Source organism: Pan paniscus, chromosome 2 (assembly GCF_029289425.2).
Source record: "Pan paniscus chromosome 2, NHGRI_mPanPan1-v2.0_pri, whole genome shotgun sequence".
Taxonomy (NCBI): domain Eukaryota; kingdom Metazoa; phylum Chordata; class Mammalia; order Primates; family Hominidae; genus Pan; species Pan paniscus.
This window is the reverse complement of record NC_085926.1, coordinates 69472496-69498045: the sequence shown is the minus strand read 5'-3', so window position 1 is coordinate 69498045 and position 25550 is coordinate 69472496. Positions and strand designations below refer to the sequence as shown.

The 25550-nt window shown below is 44.4% G+C and overlaps 1 protein-coding gene and 1 pseudogene across 1 annotated transcript in view; both read left to right on the top strand.

Annotated features, from left to right (window-relative positions):
- The first annotated feature begins 449 nt into the window (after positions 1–449).
- FRMD4B (FERM domain containing 4B) overlaps positions 450–25550 on the top strand; it is a 372987-nt gene continuing 347886 nt past the window's right edge. Inside the window, exon 1 of the mRNA XM_008963959.4 lies at positions 450–587. The gene's annotated coding sequence lies outside the window, so the exon portion shown is untranslated. The remainder of the gene's footprint in view (positions 588–25550) is intronic.
- Positions 5565–7253, top strand: LOC100967515 (histone H1.8-like; annotated as a pseudogene).

The following is a 25550-nucleotide window of genomic DNA, read 5'->3' as shown; positions in this document are numbered from 1 at the left end:
GGCTAGTCCAGCCCGCAGCCCCGTGCGGCGGGGGCCGAGGGCGCCCCCTCCCTTCCTCCCTCTCCCCCTCCCCTTCCTTCCCTCCCTATACAATGACTGGGCCGGAACAGCGCATCAGCCGAGCCTCATTGGCAGCGGCCGCCCCAGCCCCCGGAGAGGCGACGGGCGGGGGCTGCTGGGGAGAGAGGGAGCCGAAAGCCCCGGCTGACAGCGAGAGGAGGCAGGCAGGACGGAAGGACGCGAGAAAGGCGGCCCGGGGCACAGCTGTAAGTGTGGAGCAAAGCGAGGACGCACGGCGAGCGGCGGTGGCGGGGGCGACCTGCAGACCCGGGCCGGGGGATGCGGCAGGCGCTGGCTGCCCAGAGAGCCCGGGAGTCGGGCTGCGTAGCTCACGTGCTGAGCTGGAGCTTGGACAGAGAGGAAGAGGAAGAAGAGGAAGGCAGCCGCCGCTGGGGAAGGCACAGCGCAGAGCGGACTTGCAGGACTGGCGCAGAGCCGGGTCCCCAGGTCCCGCGCGGTGCGCAGCCGAGACAATAAAGTAGCCGTCTACAGCCCCGGAGCGCCGCAGGGAGGAGGCGGCGGAGCAGGTAGGTGGGCGACCGCCCCGGGCTCCCCAAGCGTGCTGCCAGGGCGAGGCCGCAAGACGCGGCCACGGGCGCGCCCGGTGCGCCCCGGGCGCAGCGCGCACGTTTGGAGACCCCCAGCGGAGGTGCGGGTCCCAGGAGTTTGGGAGAGCGGAAAACCCCGCCCTGGGGCTCGAGGTCTAGTGCAGCCTCCGCTGGAGTCCCTGGGGCACTTGGCACGGCGCTTTGGTCGCTTTGGTGGTATGGAGACAGGAAGTTTGGCGGTTTCGAGGCGTTGGCGTTGGTGGGGTTTGCAAACGCGCCGCCGGGGACCGCGTGCTTCGGTTGCCGCGCGTTCGTGGGAGGTCGGGAGAAAAGCTGATGAAGCCCAGATCTGGCCCGCAGAGATACTTCTAAAAGGCAGCGAAAAGAGTGGGGGGAAATCCCTGGAGTTAGCAGAGGACACTAAGGGTTTGGTTTGGCTGCCCTTTTCAAATAGGTGTTTCAGATCTTAGCCGCTCCTATGTTGGAGAGGCAGTGTGCATGTGAATAGCTTCTTATTTTGTGGAGTATTTCACTTTTCATTTTCATCTGGGGAGGAAAAAATAAATATAATCTTTAGCTCCTACTTTGAGAAATGCCATTTCGTTTGGAATAGAGGACAAACTCTTCCCTTGCATTGGATGTCCTGTGCTTTGAAGGATACTGAACAGTGCCTGCTCTTGTTCACAAAAGGGGTGAGACGTGTATTAAATCTTCTCCCGCCTGAGAAAGCAGCCGCAGGAGGAGGTCTCTCTCTCTCTCTCTCGCTCTCCTTTGTGTGGCCGCTTCCTTCCAGATGTGAGAGGGTTGGGCTGGGCGCTCCTGGGTGGGGTAATAATTATCCTGAACATTCCTGCGATCTGTTAGGACTTGTAAACATACCAGAGCCAAGTCCTCTGAACTTCGCGAACTGATTTGGTGTGTTTGCTGGTACCCAGACGGCTGCGACTAGAGGCTGGGCCTTTCGGGAAGAAAGACCTTAGGGTGCTGATGGCAGCAGTCTTTCCGGGAAGCTGGTTGATCCTTGAAGATTAGGTAATGTCGCCCCCAGAAATTTACTAGCCAACTCGGAAGATGTGTACAAGATTATAGCGCGATCCCCGACGTGCTGTTTCCCGTCCTAAAGGGAATGGATCTGTGGGGTTTCCAAATCAAATGTCTGGAGGGGAAGAAAAGCAGCTTCGCCTTACTTAACCTCATCAAGACGCACTTTCATCTGTCATACACATGCTGTGAAGAATGGTGGTTTAGAGAGCTTACTGTGTGCCAGGCATCCTGGTAGGCACTTTTGGGGCATCATCCATAATCCATGAAGTGGTAAACCTAGCCCTTGAGAGAGGTTAAGTAACTTACCGGAAGTCCCACCAGTAATCTGTGGTTTATGTAAGATCTAATTTCAGATGCCAGGCTCTTAACAAGACAGTGCCTCTGAAAGGGATGTGCTGCAGTGGTGGTGGTAATGAGTATGAAGAAAATAATAACAATAACAATAACTGCCATATGTGTGTGTGTGTGTGTGTGTGTGTGTGTGTGTGTGTGTGTATATATATATATATATTTTTTTTTTTTTTTTTTTTTTTTAGAGACAGAGTCTCACTCTGTCGCCCAGGCTAGAATGTAGTGGCCGATCTCGGCTCACTGCAACCTCTGCCTCCCGAGTTCAAGCGAGTCTCCTGCCTCAGCCTCCCGAGTAGCTGGGATTACAGGCGCATGCCACCACGCCTGGCTAATTTTTTGTATTTTTAATAGAGACGGGGCTTCACAGCGTTAGCCAGGCTGGTCGCTATCTCCTGGCCTTGTGATCCGCCCGCCTCGGCCTCCCAAAGTGCTGGGATTACAGGGGTGAGCCGCGGCACCCGGCCTATATATTTTTAATAAATTTAAAAAGATGATATTTAAGAGAGATTGACACTCAGTAAGCACTCTGTATATATTTTTGTCTCTAAATTAAGTGTCACAAGACAGGTGGTGGATTTATTGGTGTTTCTACAATTCTTCCTTTTTTTTTTTTTCCTTCGAACTCTGTCACCCAGACTGGAGTGCAGTGGCGCGATCGCGGCTCACAGCAACCTCTGCCTCCCAGGCCCATGCGATTCTCTTCCCTCAACCTCCCTTGTAGCTGGGATTACAGGCATGTGCCACCAAGCCCGGCTAATTTTTGTATTTTTAGTAGAGACCGGGTTTCACCATGTTGGTCGGGCTGGTCTTGAATTCCTAACTTCAAACCATCCACCACTCGCCTCAGCCTCCCAAAGTGCTGGGATTACAGGCGTGAGCCACAGGGCCCGGCCAATTCTTCCTTTTTGTAATCTGAAAATGTTGTAATAAAAAGTAACACACACACACACACACACTGTTTGAACACACCTTTTTTGAACAGTGCTTACATTTCCTAAAAGGTTGAGAAAAATTTAGACAACTCCAAGGACTTATTGAATGGTAGAAGTTTAATCACTTCTTTGTGACATCTGCAAGTAATATTAATCAACCATTTTATTTGCTTAAATTCAGAAATGCAGGTGTAATGCATTTAAACAATATGGTGCTGGAACATGAAAAAATTACCTAAATACCATATTTTGAGGTTTAGTTTTCATTATCCATGGGAAAGTTCTCAGAAGATCTTTCCCCTGCAAGTGATCATGGTGATCACGATCCTGTTTTCCTGTATTAAACTTCACTTTGTTTTGAAATTAATAAATTTCTATCTTAGTGGCAGAAAAGTGAATGGGCTTTTCAAACAGGCAGATGGTTGCATTTGAGCCTAATCTAGAAAAGTGTGGGAGGAGTTAACTTCACAGCCGCTCCCAAGTGTCAAATCAGCTGAAGTTTTCTCAGTAATGTTTATTGTCGCTGGCCTCTAGTTTCAGCAAGCCTGAGAATCCTAGTTCTCCGTTTGATTCCACAGATTTAATCAAGACTCTGCATGCTTTGAGCAGACAAAAAGAAAGTTTTGGCTAACTTACAATACAAATAGGGTACACGGAAAACAGTTAAAAACACCCTGCCTTATCCAGCCTGCAGTAATTTTCTAGCAGGAAATCTTCATAGTTATCTTACACACATAAGTGAAGGTTTGAGGCTTATACTGCAAGTGATCTCTCGCTCTATCTCTCCCTTTAAATCTGCCCCAGAGATCTGATCTTATCATGAATGCACTATTTTTATATGTTCGGGAGTGCTGAGGCTCACTGAAATGACTGTCATCAGCCTATAGATAAATAATGTACTCAGCTCATCAGCAGGTCTTACATGTATCTTCCTTTACTTACGTATCTCTCCCTTTTTCAATGTAGTTGTTATTTGTTTTAGATGGAAGATTTTTGGAGGATAATTCATTTATTTCTAAGTCAGTAAGATTTTTTTTTCTCCTCTTCTGCCAAATATGTGCCGTGGGCAGTCAGAGAGAAGTGGTAAGATAACAATTTTCTGTTGCTAGATGCTTGATAAACCCTCTAGGTAATTTAGGAGCCAAATCTCTTATTCTCCCCAATGACTGGATTTACTGAAATTATCATGTCATTTCTTATCTCATGCTTCCTGGTGAAATCAATTTTTAAACTAATCTCATAAGACAGTGTTTTTTCAATATGAAGGTCATAAAATCCATTTAGTGGGTTACTACCAGTAATTTTTTTTAGGTATAACAAGACAGCAAGTGTCAGCATCATCATATGTTATAAGAGTTCTGTAATTTCATGAGACTTTGAGTCACTCCTATGTGCATTCTGGGTTGCAGTATAAAATGTGATTCTTAGCCATCAAAAAGTTTGAAAAGTACTGCCACAGGATGCATGTGTCTGTTAGTGCTATTTTGATAATAAGTTACAAACCCGATTTTAAGTGGAATTAGGGTATTATGTATATGCATATATACAATATATATTTTTTTCTTACATATGGGTTCAGGTTACTAAAAGGTACTTGGGTAGGACTGACTTCACGAGCGTCTTGCTTAGGGCTAAACAGTGACTTCAGGATCTGTTTTCTTTTCATTCCTCAGGTCTGCCTTTTTCTTCTTTCCTCTGTGTATTGCGGTCCTTCTTGGGTGACAAGACGACCATGTAGCACTTGCTCGTTTACACAGTTTCAAGTTCAAGTCCAGCAACCAAAAAACTCCCCTTCCCCAGTTGTTGAACAAAAAGTTTCAAAATGAGCTATGATTTGCCCAGTTGGCACGGCTGGAGGAAATCTGTGCTAAGTGGCTTCTGCAGAGGTTGAGGGCTTTGCCCCAGCAATGGAGTCCTACCCAGACCATGTAGACAGAGGACATCAAAGGGCTGGACTGCCACATGAATACAGTTGCGGGAAAAGGGGGAAATTAAGGCTAAGAAAGTCTGGAATAAATGTTCACCACAGGGTACAAGTGCCTAATGCACACAAGCTGATTTCTCTTCTTTTTGATGCCCCAAATAATGGAAAATGAGCTGAATTGTATTCAGGCAAATAGATTATCAATATGATTTTTCATGTGTATAAGGAAAACCTTAGCTGTCACTTTTAGCGTGGTCAATATCAGGACTTATGAGATCAAGATGCAGAACAAGTCAAATTGATAGTAGTTACTTTATTTTCCAATGACACTGAGAAGAAAAAGGCAGATATATTGATTAAAAACCCACAACAGTCCCAAAACCTCTTACAAGGGGGTGATCGTGATCCTGTTTTCATTTATGTGCAAATCTTGGAAGACATTTATTTGAATCAATTTGCCATGCTAATCTAGTGAAAACAGTTATTTAAGTAGTGTCTTAGAGCAAAGTATTTGAAGAATACACCTCCTTAAAGCCTAGGGCAAATGAGTGCTCTATTCTGCAGCTCTTCAGCCTTGAGGTCTTTATTTGGGTCTGTGTTACTTTGTCCTTAGAGATGTGCTGCTTTTAATTGTCCTCTGTCACTTTACGTACAGTTTTCCAGTGGGAAAGGGGGCCTAGTGTGTACAGCTGTGAGGACAATGTTCACTCACAGCAGAGGGGCCCTAGAAGCAGGGCGATCGTGCTGGCTTCCCTGGGTCAATCCTGGTTAATGTCTATGCCTTCAGTTTGGACGATAAATTATGTGGCCACCCCATGTGTAAAGGCTATTTTAGGGGGCCATGACTAGGCATCTATTTAATAGATTAAATTATCTGATAAAGAATTCCTGGTGGGGTGCAGTGGCTCATGCCTGTAATCCCAACACTGTGGGAGGCCAGGGCAGGAGGATTCCTTGAGCCCAGGAGTTCAAGACCAGACTAGGCAACCTAGGAAGACCTCATTCCTACTTAAAATTTTTAAAATTACCTGGGTGTGGTGGCACATTCCTGTAATCCCAGGTACTCAGAAGGCTGAGGTGGAAGAATCACTTGAGCCCAGGAGGTTGAGGCTGCAGTGAGCCGTGATAGTGCCATTGCACTCCAGCCTGAGCGACAGAGCAAGACTCTGTCTCAAAAAATAAAAAATTAAAAAAATTAAACTGAGGAAGTCCTTACCATAACTGAAGGATAAAACTACTGATGCCTCCCCTCCTGGGAGTGTCATCAGTGACATCTCACTCTCCTCGACTTCCACAGCAGGATCATCCAGGTCTCCTGAATCTGAAAAGCCAGGCCTGAGCTGCAGCAGCTTCCCGGTGGCATGCCACCTCCTGCCGTCTCACCATCCCCCCTATCCACCCCCCCCCCACCCCGCACGGTGGTAGAGGCGCTGCAGGCTGGGGAGTAGCGCTAGGGCACGTTGGCGGTGGCCGTCAAGCTCTACATCCTGCACAAGTACCCAACGGTGGACGTCCTCCGCTTCAGGTACCTGCTGAAGCAGGCGCTGGCCACTGGCATGTGCCGCAGCCTCCTCGCCAGGCCCCTCAACTCTGAAGCAAGGGGGGCCACTGGCAGCTTCAAATTAGATCCCAAGCACAAGAGGAAAATCCAGCCCAGGGAGATGGCCCCCGATGGTCCCCAGGAGAGCGGAGAAGCCCAAGGGGAAGGACGCCAAGAAACCAAGTGAGGCCAAGGAGGATCCTCCTAACGCGGGCAAGGTGAAGAAGGCAGCGAAGAGGCCAGCAGAGGTGCAGAAGGCTCCTCCCAAGCCAGGTGCAGCCACAGAGAAGGCCGGCAAGCAAGGCAGTGTGGCCAAGGACACCAGGCCACAGCCCGGTGAGGCTAGGAAGGCACCCCTAAGCCAGACAAGGCCACGCAGGTCCCTTCCAGTGCCAGCGGGCCTAGTAGGAAGGCAAAGGCCAGAGGCAGCAGGAGCAGCCGAGGAGATGCTGGGGACCACAGGAAAATGAAAGCTGGGAGTAAGAGTTCAAAACCCACTGTCAGCAATGTCAAGAATGGTGTTGCTTCCTCGACCAGAAGGTGGTAGCCAAGACCAAGGCTCCTAAAGGGGCAGCTGCCCAGGGGCCAAACGCCAAGGCTGCTTCTCCCGCTAAGGGCAGTGGGTCCAAGGTGGTGCCTGCACACCTGTCTAGGAAGACAGAGACCCCCAAGTTCCCGTGAAAGGCTGGACTGCCCATTACGGTCTCCTCATCTGAAGTATCTAGCCAGAGGGCTGTATCCTAGGGCCGGAGGCAGGGGCGGAGAGACCGAGCCACTGCCCTAATTTTTATTCTTCAGCAAACCACTGCTCTATTTATTTCATTGTAAGCTATTTATCAATAAAGACTTTTGTTTCTTCTGCCCTGGCCCGCCACCCCCGCCACACACACAAAATCTTGTGCAGATGTAAAGGCTCAACAAATAATAGTAGAACTAATGGTAACGATAGCAGCACATGGTTACCAATTCACCTGTGCTGGGAATTGCTCTGTGATGTCCATGAGGGTGCCCTCATTCAATGCTCACCGCACCCTATGAGGTGGGGACTCCTAACGCCCCTCACTGTACAGCCAAGGAAACTGGTTGTGAGGTTGCCACTTGGCCGAAATCACATAATATTTGTTGAGTTGGCAAAGTCTGCATGTTGACTAGTGTTTTATAAGAAGGCAGGACAGGTCATTGTTGTGAATACTGGTTGTAGCTTCAGAGGATCTACACTCAGATCTATCTTTGCTGCTTACTAAATGTGTGCTTTGACCAAGTGACTTAACCTTTTTTTGTGCCTCAGTTTCTTCATCTATAAAGTGGGGATTATAAGAATTCCTACCTCATCAGGTTATTTGGAGGATTAAATGACAAAATATAAAGAAGTGTTTCATGTAGTGACTGCTGTGGAGTAAATACTAAAAAAAATTCTAGCTATTATTATTTGTGCTTTGTAGAGGCTAGGAAAAAATAATAATTCATATTATTTGTTGAACACCAACTATGTGCCACATTTTAAGCTAGGCATTTTTCAGTTGTTTTCTTTCTTCTTACAAATCCTTTCAGATGGATGTTATGTCCACTTATTGTCCATTTGACAGATGAGGAAAACTGAGATTTAATGAAATTAACAAGTAATGGAGCTTTAATTTTAACTTCAGGTCATTCTGACTCCAAAGCCTTTGATCTCGTAATTATAATGTCATATTTTTTGACTTGGAAGGGAGCCTTGAGATGAGCTAACCCATAAAAATGAGCCCCAAAGAGAGTCTGTGACATGACAAGTCATTAAGGGATGGTGCAGGGCTAGAACCCAGGTTTTCAGCCTCCCACAACCATCTCTGTCTTGAAGACAAATGCATTCACCCCATAGGGTAACCGTGCTGAGTAGGCACAGATACAGTTCAGGAGCACTGGACTTAGATGTCTTCTAATCCAGCTACAAAAAGTCTAGAGCTGTGTTTACTAAAGTGGGTAGGTGTATCCCTGGTGGTACATGAGTTAATTTTAGATGATAGATAGAGAAACATTTTACCTTATTGGCTATTTATTTTAATGTGTACCAGAAAAAAAATTCACCTAGACCTTCATGTCTTGTAAAAGATTATATTCCTTTCTCCCTTACTGATTGAATAGTATTGCTTAGGATGAGGCTGAGAAAGAAATAGTGTCAGTGTAAAAATATGTATTAGGTAAAACATAGTGTAGATTGTACTGGAAAATGGCAAAACCTATGAAGGGAAGATGTGAATGACTGAAGTCTGGGAAATACTGGACTAGAGGGATATTTCCTGAACTTGGTGCACACAAACCACTTGGGGATCAGATTCTGATTCAGCAGATCTGGGACGGGGCCTGAGACTGCATTTCTAACAAGCTCCAGGTGATGCCAACGGTGCTGGTCTGTGGACCACACTTTGTGTAGCAAGGGATCAGGGAACCTGGAAGATTCTTGGGCATGTATTGAGTGCTGTGGAGGATGTGTAAGGCAAATCCCTGTCTCCCAGATGCGTAATCATGTTAGGAAGAGGAGATGTGAATGAACATGGGATGTGAATGAGCATGGAAGGTGAACTCTCCTATCCAGACACCAATGAGAGGTATGGTGATCTGTCTGGAGTTGCTGCAGTGGCATGGTAGCAGGGGGTGCATGGGATGGTACTGCGCTTGGGCCTGAAAGATTTGCAGCAGCAGGTGGAGAGTTCCAGAGCATTTGATAAGTAGGAGGAAGGACAGAAGTTGCAGGGAAGACTCAAAAAAGGCCAAAGTGGAGATTTCAGCAACAATCTGATTAACGCAGAGAATCAGCATGGAATGTTGGATCAGAATAAGTCCCCTTTTCAAAGCACAAGCCCCACTAACTGGTGTCTGATGATAATGGCTACCTTTTATTGAGCCCCTATAAGTGCCAGGTGCCAGGCATTTGCCAAGTACTTTCCAAGCAGCATTTCATTCCATCACCACAATGACCCACAATAACCCACATTCTGCAGAGGTGGAAACTGAGGCTTGGAGTGGGCAAGTGACTTGTCCAAAATCACACAGCTAGTAAGTGACACACCTGCAATTCAAACTCAGAATGGAGTTTGTGCTCTTTGCCACCATGTTGCAAGAGTCTCTGCTTTTTGTTGTCCTTGACAGTCACAGCGTGAGAGCTTGCCTTTCTCTCCCAAGAGCCGCCTCACAGAAGATTCTAATGGTTCATCTTGTTCCAAATGAGACTATTGCCCCCTACAACAGATCCTGAACAAGCATCCAAAGTTATCAAATAGGTTGTCCTCAATCATTATTTATAAAAGATGTCATTCCTTTCTGCCTTGCTGACTAAACTATTACCAGAGTGGAATTTTTGGCATTGTAAAACTGCCCCTCAAATAAACACTAAATGTGTTGTCACAGTGAGGAGGAGCTTGGCTTTGGAAATCACTAAGTAGCCTAGACAGACAGTTATTGGAAATAATTATGCTCTTGCCACAGCATGGGGCCCGTCACAGCCCCTCCTGATTCAAAAGGTCTTTCTGGAAATACCAGCATCCATCTTCTAGCTGGTGCTTATAACAGCCGACAGTGTCAGTGGGGGACCCAACAATGGATGTGGCTGAGGATTGTTGTCGGGCTTCCCTTGTTGCACCTGACTGAGCCCATCCCATCAATTCAGTCTTTGCAAAAGAGCAGAAGGCTCATATGTGACCAGAATGCGGGACAGGCACAAAGCTTGCATGGCCAGCTTTGGCCCTGCTTCATCCAAGTGTAATAGTCAACCCGAGTTCTGTCAGATAAAGGAGGGGCTGGGGAGAGAGGGGAGCTGGAATTGGCACTGGATCAACAACCAGGAAGGCCAAGTTCTGATCCTACCTTGGCAGCAGACTGACCAGAAACCTGCTTATTAGCTCTCTGGATTTGTCAAATGGGTATTGACACTTGAGATCCTTCCACCTTTAAACATTTACGCTATGAACAACCAGAAGTGTGCACCCTGCACTTTGTCTGTGTCAGCTGCACTAGTCTCACTTTAATTTTTTTTAAATGTCAGATAGATGCACTTAAAAGGCTTCCTAAGCAGTGTATCAGTGGAAGTGTATCAGTGGAAAGTTTCAGTATAATTATTTGTCATGCAGTAAAAGTGGTACTTGTTGTAACTTGTCATATCAAATAACCTTTTAGTATTTAGACAAATCTCAAAACATTAAGAGAGTGTGGCTTATTCAGTAAATCAGAAAAGATAAGGGTATGTGGGGCCATCACGAATGAACTAATTGCATTTATTTAAATGTGCAAATTGAAATGCAGAATCCTGACAAACTAATGAAAACCATGTGCCCTTAGACTGGGAACACAGAATGCCATCCCAGTTGGGCTGTAAGACTTAAATTGAGGACATATCATGGTCATTTGCTCCAACTATGTTAAAGTAATTCAATTTGTATTTTTAAGAGAAAAAAAGTAGTGTAGTGTTTTATATACCTCCAGGTTCCCAGTCTAGCTGCTCTTTTACTGCCTGAAAGAATGGGGCATCCAGTTTACCAGAGGTCAAAAGTTTGATTCAAACACATTAAGAGGAAGAAATTGTTTTTGCAATGATTCAGCTGCTTTAAACAGTTCAGATAATGAGTGGTTCTCATTGTACTTTCTAGCACTGAGCTTGATTACACTTGGAAAAGCATACTGGAAACTGATCTTTGGTCTTTTCTGGATCTCAGAGAAAAGCTATGAAAATGATGCTGATAAAGGGTATTTAAAAATTGGCAGTTTGTCAGCAAAGGTTCATGCTATTCGATAGATGCTTTCACTAAATGATGAGTGGGAAATGTAACTTTGTCATCTTGCAGAGCCTACAATGCAAACATTTTTTCTGCCCCATGTACAGTTTCATTTACATAGTGTTGTCAAGGAATAAGTGATTTGTTTCACTTAAGTGATTTTTCCAGGTAATTGAAGCTTACCTCTTTGTGCACACATTATTCTTTGCTTAAACTTTCTTTGATGAAAACATGGCACATGGTTCTTTCCTTTTTTTTTGCTTGGTACATATAAATGTGGCTACATCTTTTCTTGACTTGGGGTTATCATGATAAAGATTGCTTTTTGTTCTGTGCCGTAATCCTGTTATTGACAGCTGAATTGTGTGGGATTGAGAGCCTGTATGTGAATAGTCACAGATCCATATTCTTTTAGAGTTACCATTATTACTAATAATATAGCTCCTCTGAGTCATTAGCAAATCCCAGGCAGGATGTTAAGAATTCATATACATTATAATCTTGGCTAAACCATCCACCCCACTCCAAGAAATGATCATTATTATTCCTCCTACTTTACAGGTAAAAATTGAAGTTTAAGAGATAAGTAGTAAGTGGTAGAGTTGAGATTTGCATCCATGTCTCTCTAACTGCAAGATGCCTGTTGCCAGTTATACTTCTTCTATTTCTCCTCTCTGCCCCTCTTTGGGTATTTCTGTCTGTCCTGTTGCTTTAAAAGCCTTTGCCCAGGTAAGGGCCCGAGATTAGGTCTGTGCCTATTTTGTGGAAATTATTGGTATGTTTTTCGTTAAGTGGAGTTCTGAAGGCATTTTTGCTGATTTCTGGGTTCCCAGACATCTGCACGGTTGCCGTTTCTAGAAGTCTAACCTGTGAATTCATCACTGTGTATGCTAAGGCTTTGGGAGGGATTATAGGATTTTCTGCATTATGATTAAGCAGCATAATCAAGAAACTTGCAGTCAGAGGAAAGCGTGGCAATTCTGTAATGCAGAAGTTGGCAGACCTTTTCTGTGGAGGGCCAGATACTAAACGTCTTAGTTCATTTTGTGTTGCTATAAAGGTATACCTGAGGCTGGGTAATTTATTAAAAAAAAAAAAAAAGAGGTTTTATTTGACTCATGATTCTGATGGCTGGAAAGTCCAAGATTGGGCTGCATCTGGTCAGAGCCACAGGCTGTTTCCACTTATGGTAGAAGGGAATGGGAACTGGTGTGTGCAGAGATTACATGATGAGAGAGGAGGGAAGAGGTGAGGGTTGGGGCATGCCAGACTCTTTTTAACAACTAGCTCTTGTGAAAACCAATAGAGTGAGAACTCATTCACCTTTGAGTGAAGGCCTTAATCTATTCATGAGGGATCCATCCCCATGACACAAACACTATCCATTAGGACCCACCTCCAACATCAGGGATTAAATTTCAATATAAGATTTGGTGGGGACAAACAACCCTTATCAAAGCTACAGCACTCAATAAAATAGGCTTTGTGGGCCCTATGGCCTGTATTGCACCTCCTCAATTCTGTCTTTGTAGGGCAAGAATGGATGCAGACAATACATAAATTAATGGGTGTGGCTGTATTCCGGTTTACTTTTTATTACAAACCAAGCAGGGGATAGATGTTGGCCCATGAGCCTGTGCTTTGCCAATTCCTGTTATCATGGGAAAAAGGACCAATCAGGGTATTCTAAAAGTCTAAATAGGTAGGTGATTGAATGTCAGTGTCCAGTAGTGGTTGTCAATCAGTGGCTCTGGAGACAGCTGCCAAAATTTGTCTCCTAATTCCACTACTACTTCAACTCAGGCAAGTATCTTAACCTCTCTGCATTTCAGTTGTCCATCTTTAAGACTGGGAAAATAATAATCCTTAGTTCATAGGGTTGCTTTGAGAATGAAAGTAATTATTTGTAAAGTACTTAGAAGGGTGCCCAGGACACAATAAGCACTATCTAACTTCTGTGAAATTAAGAATAGTAAGGAATCCATTTCTAGTGAGACAAAATATTTAGTGCTTTGATGGAAGGAAGGGAAACTTCCTTTGCTCTGAGTGCAGTGGAGGGTAGGGATAAGGCTCCTGCCCTTTGAGGATGGGTGTGGAGAGGAGAGAGTGGGCAGTGTGGGCAGCACAGTGGGTTAGGAAGAGCTCTGGCCTGGGAGTTAAGGGAATTGGTTGCAGATCCCAGACAAGTGGTAATTTGCAGCATCCCCTGAGTCAAGTCACTGTCCTCTAGGGCCTTGGTCTCCTTATCTATAAAATAAGGATGTTAAACTAGAGTAGTGGGTGCAAACTAATGGCCCATAGGCTACATTCTGCCTATAGACATGCTTGGTTATTCCCTAGACTGTTTTTAAAATATTTGAATCAATCAACAGCAATTACGAATCAGGAAATTCCACAAAACAATCTGGATCCTTGGTTTCTTTTAAAAATTCAGAAGCTCTAGCAACACTGGCTGCATTCCCACATGGCAGCAACGGACTAGCACAGAGCTATGGTGGCTCATGGGTTCTGTGTTGATTACTATAGCAGACGCTGCTGGTATTGCTGGTGGCCAACCCTACATCTTTGCCCTGGCCATGGTCGTGCATACCAGCTTCACTTCCCGCTGCCAGCACCTGCATTGGTTTGTCTGAGGACTTTCTCTGACTGTGGAAGTGGTGGGCTGGAAATGGCAGGGGAATTAGCATCCACTCCCTCCAGTGATGAACAGGGTTTGGCCTATGGATACTCCAGCTCCCTTGCTCATCCAGTGAAACTAAGGGGTGTATATTGTACACCTTTTCCCAGAGTTTCCACCATGGTGAGTATCACCATGGTGATAGGTGACTTAATAGGCTAGTACTTTTTTTTTTTTTTGGTGGCCTTATCTTTCTTGTCTCATTTATGCACTGTCCTACTATTGTTTCCTGAGATGACCTCTCAGATAAATACCTTACACTTGAATCCTTGTTTGGGGTTGGCTTCTGGAGGAATCCAGACTAAGAAAACCATAGGCTGGGTGCGGTGGCTCACGCCTGCAGTCCCAGCACTTTGGGAAGCCAAGGCAGGTGGATCTCTTGAACCCAAGGATTTGAGAGCAGCCTGGGCAACATGACAAAACCCCATCTCTACTAAAAATATAAAAAATTAATCCAGCATGGTGGCATGGGCCTGTAGTCGCAGCTACTCAGGAGGCTGAGGTGGGAGGATCACCATAGCCCACAAAGTCAAGGCTGCAGTAAGCCAGGATTGCACCACTGCACTCCAGCCTGGGTAACAGAGTGAGACTGTGTCTCAAAAAAAGAAAAAAAAGAGAGAGAGAGAAAGGAAAAGGAAAGAAAAAGAGAGAGAAAGAGAGAGAAAGGAAGGAAGGAAGGAAGGTAGGAAGGAAGGGAGGGAGGGAGGCAGGGAGGGAGGGAAGGAAACCCATAGTCCTCATAGTCCTTGCCATTGAGTCCCAATGAGAATTGCCCTTTTTTAAAAATCACACTTGAGCAGTTTTTCTTGGGCAGAGAGATATTTGTCCATCCCATGTCTATCAAAGGAGGGAAGGTAATGGACTAAATGGGCTGTGGGTTTCTGGAAGAATGAGATTCTATCTTCTTGTATAAGTAAAGAGTAGACTGGAAGATTTTATGCAAATTGCTTTCTTCACTTATTGAGATCTTGCCTCTATCAGTGTCTGCGTTTGTGATTCCTTTAATAGGAGATCCCCATGGATTCTTAAAGTGAGGACCATTTTGTGGGGCATTTTGTGAGAAGCTATCAGAACCCTGAATTACCACTGGTGAATTGTTTTCACCTGCCTAAGGAGATTTATATTTTAAAAAAGAAGACTTGAGAATCAAATTTGTATTCTAATTGGGTGACCAACCATTTCTGTTTACCCAACACTAACTAATTTTCTGGGACAAGGGATTTTTAGTACTAAAACCAGGACAGGTTGGTCACTGTACTGTAGGTGAGGTCACACATGGGACCTTTCAAAGTTCAACCTCTGAAAGATTATGCTCCTGCAATATAAACATATTTCAAAATAGCATTGTATTTTAAAAATATCCCAAATATAAAGGTGGAAATAAAAATAGCTTCTTTCTAGATTTCTAACTGCAAAAATCTGAGTAAGTTGAACAGAATGACTTTGGTTTTCCTTTTGGTGTTTGCCTCTGCTTTGCTTTTGGCTGGACTGTTGGGTAACAGCACTATTTGTTGAGGGACTTAATTTGGAAACACTGGGTATTTCCTCCTTTTCGGGACCTCCACTCACTCACCAAGAAGCAGCAGGTGCTTGGCAGGTTTGCGCTCCACCCCGGAAGGGCTCTGGGTGTTCTCTTCAAAGGGGAACCAGGAAAGGACTCCTCACCTTTGTCTAAGAGTAAAACATTCAAATGTACATTTATTTGTCCCTGAGTTACCTGTAATCCTTTTTTTCCTGCATTTTCATCTGTTTTTAGTGATGTTGTATTTTACCCAGAGATGAACTTGTGAAAGTCTTTACCCCCAAATTAAAAGTGTGTGTCACAGCTGAATGGGGGAGAGAGAGAGACCCATGCCCCAGGACGGAGGACACAAACAGCAAAGGGTGTGAATGGCACCAGAATGTGGGAATCTCTGAGGATCAGAAGCCAGATGTGGTATCTGCAGAGCACAGTAGGAAAGAAAGACCTGGGAATTTGAAGTTTAAAATGGTTTCATGTATCAAGTCAGGAAATTTAGGCCCTGAAGTGGATATGGGAGGCGCAGTGGAAAAGTTTTAAGTAGATTTGGAACCAGGAAGATATTTGTGTTTGAATCCAAGATCTGTCACTTAACCACCTTTTTAACCTTGTGCAAGTCAGGAAACCTTCCTGAGTTTCAGTTTCCTTATTTGTAAAATGGAGACAGGAGGGAAGAAAGCTAACTCCTGTTGAGTGCCTGTTATGTTCTCGGGACAGTGTTAGGGAAATCAGAGGAATTGTTTTATTTAAAGCTGTCCAGTCCTGCAAGGTAGGTATAATTGGCCTCATTTAATAGACCAGAAAATGGAGGCACCAGAGCCTAACAATTTTCTCAGCCCCACACAGCTGGTAAGTGATGAAGCCGGAATTCAAATCTGGGTCATTCTGACTGCAGAGCCAATGCACTTTTTATGGTGCCAGCCTGTTACCTCCGTGTGGGGATCATAACTTACTCCACAGTGGTGTCTTATTTAAGTTCGTCCAGATGCAGATCCTGAGATAGACTACAAGTAGTTTATTTAGGAAGCCTGGGAAACATCAGTCAGGCAGTCAGGAAATGAGACAGGGAATGGAAGGCAGCCCCTGAAAAAGTGTGTTATCAATTCAACTACCGCTGTAAGCTATTAGAGCTTGTTCACACTGGGGAGGCTCTGGGAACCAGTGGAGTGCATGTACCTCTGAATTTTCCCATCTGAGGAAAAATCCGAGGGAGCCAAGGTATTTATACACCAATTCCTGAGAGTAGTTAACTGAGGGCTACTTCTGGGAGATGGAGTGTTATAATAATTTGTAGGTGCATATGTTGTATCCCGTGCTTGGCAAAGTAGGACTCTAGCAGCACAAGAAAGTCCTTAGCAGAGAAATTCAGGTGCTGGCAGTTGGAAGCCAGCCACTGTGCTCTGAAATGGTAAGGACAAAGGAGTGGGAGGGATGCCGAAAGCACCTGCTATGGTGGTTTTAAGAATTAGAAACAGGCCGAGCGTGGTGGCTCACACCTGTAATCCTAGCACTTTGAGAGGCCAAGACAGGCAGATTGATTGAGCCCAGAAGTTTGACACTAGCCTGGGCAACGTGGCAAAACCCCATCTCTACAAAAAAAAATACAAAACTTAGCCAGGGATGGTGGCACACATCTGTAGTCCCAGCTACTCAGGAGGCTGATGTGGGAGGATCACCAGAGCCCAGGGAGGTTGAGGCTGCAGTGAGCCGTGATTGTGCCACTGCACTCCAGACTGGGTGAAAGAATGAGGCTCGGTCTCAAAAGGAAAAGAAAAAAAAAGATTAGAGACAATATGTACAGTGGCAGGCTTCAGGCTACCATTTATAAAGAATCTACTATGAGTGTGCAAATAACAGCAAGAAGACTTTTGAGGGCTTAGCCTGGGCCTTTGTGAATCCTCAAAGCCTACATACAGTGGATCTGCATGTGTTGATTATGAACTTCTGATAATGCCGGGCCTGCCCAGCCCACCACTTTGGCCTGTTTCCTGCAGTGCTTTTCAACAGTGACTCCATCCCTCTGAGGTACCATCAAAACATCTACCACCTTGGGATCTGGGTCCAGAGGGCGGAGCCAGAGTGGGTATTTTCAGCACAAAGACCCAGCCACCTCCTCCTGCTGTCCAAAAACCCAACATCTGCCCATCCTGTGTGCTCTGAGAAAGGGGAGTCTGAAAAAAGACTGTGAGCTCCACCATGGCCAAGAGCCAGGAGGATAAATGTATAACTTGGGTGGCAGGATTAGCAAGAACTTTTGTTTTATTTTTCTTATGACAATAACAGCTTGTTTTCCTTTCAGCTCTCATGGTCACTTTTTCTTCTAGTATATGATTACTGAACACTGCCCCAGTTGCAGTTTTGGGCTGTCCCACTTCCATTCTGCCTGCTCTCCATTAGCAGAGTTCCCCATTTTGTGTGGTCTTGGTTGGGCAGTGCCCAGCTCTTCCTCTGAACCAAAGAGTCCAGTTTCTCTTCCTGTGATGCAATCTGCAAGTGTGGCAGAGACTGCTTTTCGTCCCCCAAATCCATTTCCTCTCCCACTTTTAGGAATAACCCACACCTTTTAGTTTTGTCTGGGCATGTGGCTGTCAAGGTAGGGGCGACATTTCCTAGCCTTCTTTATCACTGGTGTGGCCATGTGACCAAGCTCTGCCTAAAGGACTGTGAGAGGAAGTGTGTGCCACTTCTGAGTTATTCCCGTTTAAAGGAAACACCTTCTACTTGTTCTTCCTTCCTTCCCTTGAGCTAGATTAAGGAGGTGTGGAGAGCCATCTTTAACCATAGGATGGCAGAGCATCAATATGGAAGGGATATGGGTTCCCCTACCTTTGTGTGGAGCAGAGCTGTATTAGCCAGCCCCCAACTGCTGCCAGACTGTTTTCTATTTGGACTTGGACTTGAATCAGGACTAATCTAAACCACTCTCCCTTGGTCTTTATTAAAACCAAGCACCTACATTCTAACTGATATAAAGGCTCAACACATGACAGCTTCAGTTAATTTGGAGTTAACTGAAAGATCACTGGAGATTGGAGTCAGGAAGATTTGGATTAAATCCTAACTCTGTGACTTAACAACTGGGTGACATAGAATAAGAAACAAATCTAAACCTCTTCTGAGACTGATACATTTCCACATTTAATACTCCCAAGTGGGCCTCTAGGATAAGATGCTCAGCACAGTGATTGGCACATGGTCAACAATCAGTGAAAGATGGCTGTTACTGTTATTTGTATCATTATTAATTATTCATAATACTGAGCTATTGCTGACCAAGTCAGGCAGGATTAGAAACTTTACATTTGTTATCTCCTAGATAACAATTTGTCCTAGAATTGGTTTTGCTATATTCTGGAAGGGTGGGGGGTCATCTATGGTAAATGAGCATATGTTCCTTCCTATACATACCTACCATGGTGGTGAGCATTTGCTTATTTTAGGTAAAGAATGCAATCCAGTTAGTTGGGGCAAAGGATATGTCTGATGATCAAGTGGACAGTCTCTGCTGGGTGGTGCCTTCTGATCCCTCACGGAGGGATTCCCTGGGTAGGGTGGTAAATGTGGCAAGTGAAGGTAAGGGAACCAACTGCTTAGGGAAGAACTGAATGTCTTCATTGTCAGCATTTTTTCCTGGCTCACCTGGGAAGCCACATCCTTAGTGTTTGTGGCCAACTACTAGTTGCCTGCCTGACATCCATTTCTCCCATTCTTGGTAACAGAACCCCAATCTTAGTTAGGGTGGTAGTGTGCTCTGCTCAAAACCACATTTCCCATCCTCTCACACTGCTAAATATGGCTCTGTGACACTTCTAGGAAGGGCTGTTGTTGGGAGCTGACTCAGGTGGGAGGCATAGTCTTTTGCCTTTCCAATTCCTCTTTCTGCTGTTTAGAACACAGATACCATGACCGGAGCTTCAGCAACCAATTTGCTACTTTGAAACCATACGGCATGGGCTCCTGATGTCAGAATAGAAGAGGGAGGGTCTCACTTCCACTGGAAATGGTACCCCACACCAATACCTGAGTGTTGCCCTAAGCTCCTCCCCTACCACCAGCCTTCCCCACCGTTTCAGCTTTATGCGTGTGAATGGGCCTTAACCTTATTTTACATTGAGCTTTCCAATAGCTTTCAAGGCTTAAAGCCCTGTGCTAAAGGACTACTTAGCCACTTCTGTCATCCTCTTATGAGGCTGGATTAATTTCTTCATCCTTTTTCAAATGCCTAGAGTCCAGCATCCCAGCAGAATAATCATACGATATGATCATTCTATCCATTGCCATTTTGGTGCTTAATTTTTCTCTAGTTGTTTTTTTTTTCACTTGTTATTATATGGCCTCTCCAGGTGGTCAGAAAATTTTCTTTTAAATGCACCAACACTTCTTGTATTTTGCTTTTCTGAGTATGTGAATGGATTCCTGAAAATTTTTCCCTCAGAGGAGGAATCTTTAGAAAAGGCCTTAGAAAAATAACCTATGGAGTAACCTAGGGTTTGCAACCTCTTGATTATCTCTGTTGAATTAATAAGCTCGACACTCTGCTGGTTATTTAGCTATTGGTTCTCATCTCCAGGCCCACCTTGCTATGTGCTGGACTGTGATCCAGGGTCAAAGTCTGTAAGCAACATTTGCCAGGCTCCCTTATTAGCTGGCTTCTGATTAGGTTCTGTCATGGGAGGTGTTGGCTGGAGATGGGGGTGCAGAAGGTCAGGAGAAGGGATTATTTTTGCATCCATTGCATGATTACATCCTTCCAACAGCAGAAGTCTCCAGTGGTGCTTTAGCTTGGACATGCATACTTGACTGGCAAGACAGACCCCAGTTTCAGATGACAAATAATGTCATCTGAAGCCTGATGGAATAGGCTATCACATGGCCCAATACTCACCAAACTCCACTTCTTTGCTTCCTGGGTGGCACACAGATTACATTGCTCAGCCTCTCTTGCTGGAGTATGGGGGAGGAGGAGGCTGCGTTCTGACCAATATGATGTGGATAGAAGTGTTAAATGTTTTGTCTATGCCTTGCCCATAGTAACTGCTTGCCCATAATAACTCACTACTTTCCTGACTTTTTTTGCCCTCATCTGACTTCTGGATAGAGAAGATCTAGGGCCTAATTCTAAGACCCCCGGGCTTGGCTGACTCACTAGAAAAAAACGTTATGAATCAAAATTTCTCTCCTCCCTCAAGCTGACCTGCATCAGATCTGGAAACGATGAGAAAGCAACCTTTGATGTGCTAGCTCACTGAGATATGGGAGGTGGTTTTGTGGACATTAGCATGACTTACTAGATAGTATATGGGTAGATGTCTAAAATGGCAGTTTTTGACCCTAAGGCCTTACTGTATCCGAAGAATCTGAGTCAGAACATGTCTTAGAATAAAAAGCAAAGTAGTTAAAGCACCCATAAACATGTGTGGCCTTCACAACTTGCTAAAGGGTGCATTCATTGATTTATTCATTCAGGAAACATCGAATGTCTGCTATGTAACATGAATTGTGTGTGACCATGAGGACCATAAAAAACATGATTGAGCAAGTGTTACTTGGGGGACGTGGGGAGGTAGTGTTACTTTGGATTAGCTATTGTGGAAAGTTTGTCTTTGGAGCGACATTTCAGCTGAGACAGAAAGCTGAGAAGGACCCCGCATGGGAATGTCTGGGGGGTGCGTATTCCTAGGAAGAGGGTATGGTGAGTGCAGAGGCCCAGAGGTAGGAACATGCTTGGTAGATTTTATGAATAGAGAATGGGGCTGTGTGGCTGGAACATATTGAGTAGGGGAGGGAGTAGTGAGGCAAGATTAAATCAAAGATGGCCTTGTAGGCCATGGTTGAGCATTTGTATTTTATTCTAAGTACAATGGGAAGTTAATGGAGTTTCTTAAGCAGAGAGGGGACATGATTTGACTCACACTTTAAAATAAAAGTCACATGGGATATTTACTAAGTTAGGAAATGATGAATGCAATTAGTAAGTTAGCTAGAAAGCTGCAACCATGCCTCAGTCAAGTGATGATGGTGGCTTGATCTAGGAAAAACATGCTTGGGGAGAAATCAATTAAGAAAGAGAGATACAGACTGAGGAGAGAGGCCAGGACTTCTGAGGACCAGAGAAACTAACACAAAGACCAATAGAAGAGACTGCCAAGAGGTTAATTTTGTTGTGAGACTCACTGAAGATTTCCTCAGAGGCAGAAGTCAAAGTACCTTCCTCAGTCGTAGGGCCTGGCCAGACCCCCATAGTGGGTGCACATCTGCTGTGTGGGAGGGACAGCAGCCCTGATGCAGGGTGGGGGACCATCTGGGGTCCCTCCTCACTGTCCCTGAGAGGATTAGGTAAGAGGCACAGAAAGCCAGTAATGACTCCATCAAGCTACATGCAGAGAAACTCCCCATAAGATCCAGATAGGATTGGAAGTGCTAATTCCCAGAATAAAATCCAAACTCACTCCAGACAGAACTAAGGTTATTCTCATGGGAATATCTAGAGCAAAGTGAAAAATTTAGAGTACTAGAGACCTGAACAAGCCCATATGTATTTTCAAGTAGACCAGGGTAGATAAATAAGCCTTTCTAATATTCTGATGACCTTAATACTTCCCTTTGGTCATTATTGATGTCAGCTTGTGTAAGAGCTTGGGTGCCTGTGGTTTATTCTGGGAAGAGATCTCAAGGAGCAGGAGCAAGGATTGGGAAGTGGCCACCAGACCTCAGTCCCACTGAGGATGCTTTGAGATGCTATGTAAAATGCACCTGAGAATTTTCTACCCACCAGGAAGAAAAAAAGAATATTTTTCCATGGGCTCTTGTCCCCTTTTGGCCAAGGGTTTCTTCTTGGGTGTTAGCTCCCTCACAATGAGTGGCTTCCAGCAGCCATCCCATGCCAAGCCCCAGGACAGAAAGAGAGAGACCTGTGGTATAGCTGAGGCAGGGAGCAGCCCAGAAGAGAGGTTGCAGGGTGCAGCCCAAGAGGTATCTGGTATACACCCCAAATCTCTTTTCTGTGATATATATATATATATATATATATCACAGAAAATATATATATATATTCCATCATATATATATATTCCATCATATATATATATTCCATCATATATATATTCCATCATATACATATAGTCCATCATATATATATATTCCATCATATATATATATTCCATCATATATATATATATATATGATGGAATATATATATATGATGGAATATATATATATATATATGGAATACTACTCAGCCACAAAAAGGAATGAATTAATGGCATTCTCAGCAACCTGGACAAAATTGGAGACTATTATTCTAAGTGAAGTAAATCAGGAATGGAAAACCAAACATCGTATGTTCTCACTCATAAATGGGAGCTAAGCTATGAGGATGCAAAGGCATAAGAATTATACGGTAGACTTTGGGGACTCGGGAAAAGATGGGAGGGGGTGAGGGATAAAAGACTACAAATTGGGTTCAGTGTATACTGCTCGGGTGATGGGTGCACCAAAATCCCACAAATACCACTAAAGAACTTACTCATGTAACCAACTACCAACTGTTCCCCCCCCAAAACCTATGGAAATAAAAACAAATAAAAATTAAAATGTGGGGTTTTGATTCTAGAAACATTAGGGAAGCTAACCAGAGAGGGAAAGGGTCTAGGTAGAGAAAATAGAAGATAGCAGCCAAAAAGCCAGCAGGCTCCCTGAGGCATGAGGAGGAATAGAGTATTGCCCATGGGAAGAAGTAAGAGGATGACTGCTTTCCAACAGGGGGATTCCTGGTTATTGGTCAGTGTTCTCTCTCTACCCACCTACCAGCTCCCGCCACACACACACAGATGCTGCTGCTCTATTCATATTGAATTTTGGATCCTTAGATATACCAGACTCCCTCTTGACAGAGGTCCTTTGCACAACCTAGCTTTCCCCTGCTCTCCCCAGCCATGCACACATTCACACTCCACTTGGCTAATTCCCACTCATCCCTGAGGACCCACATATCACTTTGTCTAATGGCTTGCCTTTACTTCCCAAACCTTGGTAATATGCACTGCCTTGATTAATACTTTTTGATTCTAAGAACCAGACACCCACTCAAAGGGGCTGAAGTTAAAAACAAACAAACAAATGGAGGATACTGTTTCTCAGAATATAACCCACAGACTTCCATCATGATCACTGGGGTGCCTGTTAAACATCCCCATTCTTGTGCCATGCCCACACCTTCTCAACAGATTCTTCAGAGGGGAATCTGAGGTGTCAACACAGAAACAAGCTGCCTGGATGTTGCTTCTGCACGTTTGTATTTGAGAACCACTGCCCCCAGAAGAATCTCCCAGCACTCTTTGCAAAGAGTCCATCCAGGTCTCAGAGGAACCAGAACCTTATCAGGAATTGCCCTAGATCTGCAGGGGGCTGGTCTTGTTTCCCTGCTAGTCTCTTCAGCCTACCTTCCTTGGCTTGCACAGGGCTCAGTCCTAAACATTATAGCTCCCCACAGCTAACTCTAACTGGCTCACCTTCAAAATCCTTGTTCCAAACATGTTGGGTTGGTCTAGCTTGGTCAGGGGTCAATCTTTGCTCCAGCCAGCTGTGGCCCAGGGGTTGGAAGGGTAGATAACACCAGGTGTTACATTCTCTGCTACAATGTGGACCACAGAGTTCTTCAAGAAAAGGATAGTAGAAATAGAATACTGTCATTTCTAGTGCCAAATTCTATATGGTCTTGCCTTTTCTCTATTCTGACATTTACTATGTAATATTATAATTGGCAGTATACTTCTCAGTATTCACCATCAGAATGGGAGACATTTCCAGACAAGCTTAGCATCTTAGCCACCTTTATATTCCCAGAACTTAGCTTTACATTAAGAAGGGAAGAAGGGACTCGGTAAGTCATCACTGAATGATGAATGATCAGCTATGTCCAATGTATAAGAATACATTGTTTCTTTATTTTAAAAAGTTTAAGATCATTTTTATTAAAGCATTATTCATATACAGTAAAGTACACCTACTTTAAGTATATAATTTGATGAAATTGACAAAGGCATACACATTGTAATCTCTGCACCAATCAAGATAAAGAATATCTTTATCACCCCAAAAGTCTCCTATTTGCTAGGGGTCACTTTTTAATTATTCTAAGTTCGCTTAAAAAAGGAGTAGCCCAGAGCTCAGATTCCTGTGGTTCTCAAAGTATGACGTCTAAACCAGCAGCAGCAGCAGCATCTCTTGGGGACTTGTTAGAAATGCAGATTCTTGAGTTTTACTCTCTACAGAATCAGAAACTCTGTGGTGCAGCCTAGCAAGCTGTTTTTGCAAACACTCCGGGTGATGTTCATGGACACTTAAGTATGAAAACGACTGCACTAGGCCAGCAGGGGTTTCTTATAACATGTGCAGCAGGAATGGAGCCAGATAGGTAACAGAGGCATTTGAGGTTCCACACTTGAGTTGAAGGCAGTAAGGAGGCTCAAGGATGTTGTGAGCTGGAAAAGTGTTTTCTGAAGAAGAGGCTAGGTGGGGCATGCAGGGTGGATTTGAAAGCAGAAGATTGGAGTCAGGAAGCCCGGTTCTTTTCACAGCATGTCCCTGGAGGGTAGCATTGTCACTGTGCATTAATCCGTTATTTGGGGGCCTTTGATAGTTTTGGACTGCTTACACATGAAGCCTTTGAAAGGTCAATATCTTAAGGATGAGACTTAATGGTCAGGCAATTTTCCTTCCCTTTGGAAGGATTTGGGTTATATCTCTGATCCTAACACTACTTTCAGTTAAAATTTTTTTTCTCTGTTCAATTATTTCTTAATCTTTATGATGTCTATTTATGTGACTGGTGCTCATTTTTTCACAAGGTTGTTGGGCTGAACAAATCAATCTGACATAGGGTGGTATTTGGGCGAGCTATCACAGAGGAAAAAGTGGAATGAAGGGAGTATGTTGTACATATTGCATATTATTGAAAAAACAAGAAATATGCATTTACAGATTCTGGCTTCAGGAACAATGTCAGTTAATGTATAAACTTTGGTGTCAATGGATTTTTTAAAAATGTTTAACAGAAAGTAGCATTAGTATCAGAGATATGACCTGAATCTTTCCAAAGGCAAGGTAAATTGTCTGACCATTAAATCTCATCCTTAAGATACTGCCCTTTCAAAGGCCTCATGTGTAAAGAGTCCAAAGCTATCAAAGGCCCCCAAATAATGGGTTAATG